The following is a 7,370-nucleotide window of genomic DNA, read 5'->3' on the forward strand; positions in this document are numbered from 1 at the left end:
GGGGGGGGGGGGGGGGGGGGGGGGAACGTTCATTCCATAAAAGCAGAAACATATTTAACCTCCATTTTAATTCCATTATCCAAATTATAAAAGAAATTAAATACATTTTTCTTGGTATAATGTTTGGACGTCGGTGTGTGTGTTCCATTGCCATTGGTTACTACAGTAAACTTGTGAAGAAGAAAAAAATGCAAGTGTATAAATTTCGCTTCCTTGCTACAGTGGACGTTCATGGAGAAAAAAATAGTTGCATTGTTAATCTGGTTTATAGCTATTACATTCTTGCCTGTTGTAATACATTGTAACTTTATTTTTATTTACATATATTTACATGCAAGATTATTTTTACAAGTGAAAATTTACTTTACTTTTCCTTGAGAATACATTTCATTTAATTAAACTTAAACAATTTGCTATAATAAGTGATATTTACAAGCAAACTTACAATATCTATATATTTTGTATGTACAAGGTACATTCACGTGTTTATTTGTATTTATAACACTTCATGATCTGAAGACCATTTATCCCAGCAATCATTCTTAAGTGTATTTTTTATCCATGGCAAAAATGATGCAACTTTATTGTATTGTGTTATATCTCAAAGAAAACTGCTAGGTATTTATATATATATTCGTATATATTTCACTATTACTGGTATGTTTTATTTTTAATTTAAGCATATCTCTAGAAAGATATTTGATGTGGTTCATTATTTGCAAGAAAATATTTTTGTGTGTTTATTTGATGGAACCCCAACTCAAAATACAGGTATACTGCCTATGACGATAAGTAGGGTGTTATTTCTTCAAATATATGTATATACATATGTCTTCTTTGTAGTCTGGGGTGGGACGTATCCCAGTGGTAAAGCGCTTGCTTGAAGCGCAGTTGGTCTGGGATCGATCCCTGTTGGTGGGCCCATTGGGCTATTTCACGTTCCAGCCAGTGCTCTACAACTGGTGAAACAAAGGCCATGGAATGTACTATCCTGTCTGTGGGATGGTGCATATAAAAGATCCCTTGCTGCTAGTCGAAAAGAGTAGCCCATGAAGTGCCGATAGCGGGTTTCCTCTCTCAATATTTGTGTGGTCCTTAACCATATGTCTGATGCCATATAACCGTAAATACAATGTGTGTTGTTAAATAAAACATTTCTTTCCTGTTCCTAAATCAGTGAATCCTGGTTTACAGTTGCAGACTGTAAGTTCATATCAAAGCATTTCTCCTAAATCAGTGAAATTTCGTTTATACATGTAGTTGCATCTCTAAGTTCATATCATTTTATCAATGCAATGTTAAAATTAAAAAAAATTGATTTGAGGTTTTGACACATCTATGAATGTGCTGTGGGTGCAGACATGTTTTGTGTGTGTGTGTTTCCATTTATGTGGGTACCAGTATGGTTTTGTATCCACTCGTGTGTTTTGGGCATGTTTCCATACCTACTGCTACCTGATCCAATCCTATATTATTTCATTGTGTGGGGAGGCGGAACCTAGCTCAGTGGTAAAGCATTCGCCTGATGCGGAGTAAGTCTAGGATCGATGTCCATCGGTGGGGCCCATTGGGCTATGTTTCGTTCCAGCCAGTGCACCATGACTGGTGTATAATTTCGTACATAAGGAACAAAACATATTTTAGGAAATAAAATGAAATTTAACCTAGTACAAATATTAGAACGATCAGAAACACGTTTAATATACAGCCACTAATATTTTATGCAGAAAAATGTATTTAATATGTAATTACAATTGTTAAAAAGTCTGTTAGACGGTAACATCTTAAACATTGCAGCAAACTGAGGACTGTCCCTTTAAACGAGTTTCATCAGTAATTGTGATTACTACCACATGTAGATCTAAAAGTGATGGACACCAGAGAGAGGGCTATCACTGCGTTTGTTTAATTAAGGACTGTCTGTTGTTTGTTTTACGTCCATCCTGGTTGGAAAACCCCCCACCATTATCCACAAATTTTGTGAATTGGGAAAGCCATTTTTACATAAGTTTGCTGATTATTTTTTGTGTTCCTATCCAGAGATGAACGTAAAAGAAATAACAGACAATCCTTATAATTAAATTTGAATCATACTTGCTAAAAAGAACACTAACAATTCATATTTTATTTTGATTTATTTTTTGGTTCTTAAACAATAACACTCGGTAAGACAAAATACCAATATAAAGTGACGTCAACAGATACGACCTTGTCCCACATTATTTTTACGTTCATCGAGAAATGAACAAACTCACGTTGCTACAGCTGGACCAATGGGATGATGTTAAATTGTAATGAATGTAACAGAAATTTAATTATACATTCTTGATATTTACTGGATATCTCAGTTAAGCTTGGACTCCTTTATTCCATTCGTACATTCATGTGTACATGCATCCGGGTTAAAGTTACTTTTTCAAATCAAAATGTTTATTTTTTTAAGCATCATTTTCAAAAATTAATTATTAATGATGGGGAAGATTTGATTATATTTGTGACGCATTTTTCAAGTTTCACATATTTTTTACTGACAATGGTGCAGATATGATTATTGACTATGTAATGTTTCAAAAATTGTATTAATTCACCTGATATTGGTGTAGGATTATTAATTCATTAACGTGTTGACTGTTTAATTGCAGGGTTAGTTTCTACCCCTGCTTTAGACTATATATAGTTTGTGTACTACATGTTACATACGTTATACCATATTTAAATGAGTGGGTATGTGTTCTAATATTTTTGTTTATTTGATAAAGCATATTTGGCATGTTTAAATAGCCTGTGTTACATATGTCGTATTTAAAACAGCATCGTCTCATTGTTATTTTCTCAGTACTTGGTATAAATTCAGTTAGCATATACAGTGAAACTCCTCTAAACCGGACACCCTCGGGACCAAGTAAAACAAGTCTCGTTTTAAGAGGTGTCCGGTTTAAGAGGTGTCCAGTTTAGAGAGGTTCTATTCTGCACAGATCTTTGAAAAGGGACCATGAAAAACGTCTTGTTTTGAGGGAATTCCGGTTTACAGAGGGTCTTGTTTTGAGGGAATTCCGGTTTACAGAGGGTCCGGTTTTGAGGGAATTCCGGTTTACAGAGGGTCCGGTTTTGAGGGAATTCTGATTTACAGAGGGTCCGGTTTTGAGGGAATTCCGGTTTACAGAGGGTCCGGTTTTGAGGGAATTCCGGTTTACAGAGGGTCCGGTTTTGAGGGAATTCCAGTTTATAGAGGGTCCGGTTTTGAGGGAGTTCTGGTTTACAGAGGCCCGGTTTTGAGGGAATTCTGATTTACAGAGGGTCCAGTTTTAAGGGAATTCCGGTTTACAGAGGGTCCAGTTTTGAGAGGTTTCACTGTATTATTAAAGCATAATTATATGTGTAAATATGTAATTTTGAAACAATGCATTTTGTGTAAAGTTGTGCAAGTCCATAATCATTTTATATACCAATTATCGTGAAACAGTTTTGTGCTAAATGAACATAAATTGTTTTCCAGTCTTCCTGATAATTCATTTTTTAAATTAATCTTTGGTATTTTGGTACATTAATTATCATGTAAACTAAAGCATTTTTATGTATTTTCTTGGAACTATTTCTCTCTGTGTGTGCGTGTGTGTATTCAGTCAACTATTTGTGTGTATTTTATCAGCGAAATTAATAATAATTATTTGGGGGGTTTTCAAGAATATTTGACATGACCAGCATGTTTGTGGAAATTTAATATAAAAGTTTATTTAAGTATTGTATGTATCGAATCTCATTATGACGACATTACGCCCTTTTTTTGTTGTATAGATATTAAAATGTGTCTCTGCAACTAATATAACAGACATGTTTCAAAAACATGTATGTTTCAGAAATAACTTAAGAAATAATTGTATATTTGTTGATTTCAGAAACAATCTGTGGGGTTCAGGAATATATCAGAAATCTGTATGTACATTACATACGTGTATACACGTTTGACTTTTGTAATGTACACGTGTACATATATTTCTCAAACATCACAATGTAATTAGGTTTCAGCAATATTTCCGAAATGTACAAAATTTTGCAGGTTTTAGTAATATTTATGAACCGTATTACGGTGAAAACTTTCTAAACTGGACACCCACAGGACCAAGTAAAAAGTTTGGTTTTAAGGGGTATCTGGTTTAGAGAGGTTAATTTCTGTACTCATTTAAAAAGTGACCGTGAAAAACATGTGGTTTAGAGGGAATTCCCATTTACAGAGGGTCCAGTTTAGAGGGGTTTTACTGCATATACACAGGTAAGTTTTAATAGTATTTCTGAAATCTGCTATACCGCGTACATATAATATAGGTTTCAGTAATATTTCTGAAATCTGCTATACCACGTATATATAATATAGGTTTCAGTAATATTTCTGAAACAATAAATGTGTAGAACACATGTATGTATTTATTATTCATAACATGACGTTGTTTTCCCTGTCTTAGCTCAGACTGTGCATGTGAAATATGATGTCGTTTCGTCGTCTCCTTCTTGTTGTTGTTGAAACATTGTGAGACGGTCCTTGTTATTCGTAAAAAAAAATACCAATAATAATAATATGGATAATAACAAAATTATTACTCGTATGTGAGTCTTACTGGTTTTAAGAAATTCGTGTCTGGATTCATGTATTGCTGAAGCGAAAGCAAGGGCAATGCAAAAATCCCGACACTCGTTTCGTAATATCAGTACGGCACACAAGCTTGTATAATAATCTCAATTTATTATATAACATTTAGTGAAATATCTTAAAATATCAGTGAAATAAAATCTGTTATCGTCACTGTAGAAAGTGTTATCTTCACTGTAAGAAAGCCGGAACTATTTTGCTGCTGACATTTTAAAAATAAAGGTAAATTGCCAAAAGTTATATAATAAATAGAAAATTTCATGTTTTTTTGTTGTTGTCAAATATGATTTATATCTCATCTCGTGAAGTTCGCAATCATCAATCGATCAGATATAAATCATATTAAACAAAAACCATGCAATATCCTTTATGTATTCAATTATATTTGTGAAATGCACAAAATTCATATATCGGATTTGGAAATTATGAAACGTACAAAATACACTGTGTACTTGTGTAGCTCTCGTTCTATTTCCAAAATGGGTAATGTATAGGCGTCACTAACAGATTGATATTTTGGAAAGGAAAGAAATATGCATGGAGGTATCAGAAATATTCAGGACAGAATATGCAAAGCTAGCTTTAAGCGTTTTAACTACTGAATTTCATGTTGTGGATTGGGCAGCTAGGTTACAGTTGCAGTCTGTAAGTTCATATCAAAACATTTCTCCTAAATCAGTGAAATTTCGTTTACAATTGCAGTCTGTAAGTTCATATCATTTTATCAATGCATGTTAAATTAAAAAAAAAAATATTTGTGGTTTGACACAACTATGAATGTGCTGTGGGTGCAGACATGTTTTGTGTGTGTGTGTGTGTTTCCATTTATGTGGGTACCAGTATGGTTTTGTATCCACTCGTGTGTTTTGGGCATGTTTCCATACCTACTGCTACCTGATCCAATCCTATATTATTTCATTGTGTGGGGAGGCGGAACCTAGCTCAGTGGTAAAGCATTCGCCTGATGCGGAGTAAGTCTAGGATCGATGTCCATCGGTGGGGCCCATTGGGCTATGTTTCGTTCCAGCCAGTGCACCATGACTGGTGTATAATTTCGTACATAAGGAAAAAAACATATTTTAGGAAATAAAATGAAATTTAACCTAGTACAAATATTAGAACGATCAGAAACACGTTTAATATACAGCCACTAATATTTTATGCAGAAAAATATATTTAATATGTAATTACAATCGTTAAAAAGTCTGTTAGACGGTAACATCTTAAACATTGCAGCAAACTGCACACTGTCCCTTTAAACGAGTTTCATCAGTAATTGTGATTACTACCACATGTAGATCTAAAAGTGATGGACACCAGAGAGAGGGCTATCACTGCGTTTGTTTAATTAAGGATTGTCTGTTGTTTGGTTTACGTCCATCTGGGTTGGAAAACCCCCCACCATTATCCACAAATTTTGTGAATTGGGAAAGCCATTTTTACATAAGTTAGCTGATTATTTTTTGTATTCCTATCCAGAGATGAACGTAAAAGAAATAACAGACAATCCTTATAATTAAATTTGAATCATACTTGCTAAAAATAACACTAAAAATTCATATTTTATTTTGATTTATTTTTTGGTTCTTAAACAATAACACTCGGTAAGACAAAATACCAATATAAAGTGACATCAACAGATAAAATACCAATATAAAGTGACGTCAACAAATACGACCTTGTCCCACATTATTTTTACATTCATTGAGAAATGAACAAACTCACATTGCTACAGCTGGACCAATGGGATGATGTTAAATTGTAATGAATGTAACAGAAATTTAATTATACATTCTTGATATTTACTGGATATCTCATTTAAGCTTGGACTCCTTTATTCCATTTGTACATTCATGTGTACATGCATCCGGGTTAAAGATACTTTTTCAAATCAAAATGTTTATTTTTTTAAGCATCATTTTAAAAAATTAATTATTAATGATGGGGAAGATTTGATTATATTTGTGACGCATTTTTCAAGTTTCACATATTTTTTACTGACAATGGTGCAGATATGATTATTGACTATGTAATGTTTTAAAAATTGTATTAATTCACCTGATATTGGTGTAGGATTATTAATTCATTAACGTGTTGACTGTTTAATTGCAGGGTTAGTTTCTACCCCTGCTTTAGACTATATATAGTTTGTGTACTACATGTTACATACGTTATACCATATTTAAATGAGTGGGTATGTGTTCTAATATTTTTGTTTATTTGATAAAGCATATTTGGCATGTTTAAATAGCCAGTGTTACATATGTCGTATTTAAAACAGCATTGTCTTATTGTTATTTTCTCAGTACTTGGTATAAATTCAGTTAGCACATACAGTGAAACTCCTCTAAAATCGGACACCCTCGGGACCAAGTAAAACAAGTCTCGTTTTAAGAGGTGTCCGGTTTAAGAGGTGTCCAGTTTAGAGAGGTTCTATTCTGCACAGATCTTTGAAAAGGGACCATGAAAAACGTCTTGTTTTGAGGGAATTCCGGTTTACAGAGGGTCCGGTTTTGAGGGAATTCCGGTTTACAGAGGGTCCGGTTTTGAGGGAATTCCGGTTTACAGAGGGTCTGGTTTTGAGGGAATTCCGGTTTACAGAGGATCTGGTTTTGAGGGAATTCCGGTTTACAGAGGATCTGGTTTTGAGGGAATTCCGGTTTACAGAGGGTCTAGTTTTGAGGGAATTCCGGTTTACAGAGGATCTGATTTTGAGGGAGTACTG

Source organism: Gigantopelta aegis, chromosome 13, assembly GCF_016097555.1.
Source record: "Gigantopelta aegis isolate Gae_Host chromosome 13, Gae_host_genome, whole genome shotgun sequence".
Classification (NCBI taxonomy): Eukaryota; Metazoa; Mollusca; class Gastropoda; order Neomphalida; family Peltospiridae; genus Gigantopelta; species Gigantopelta aegis.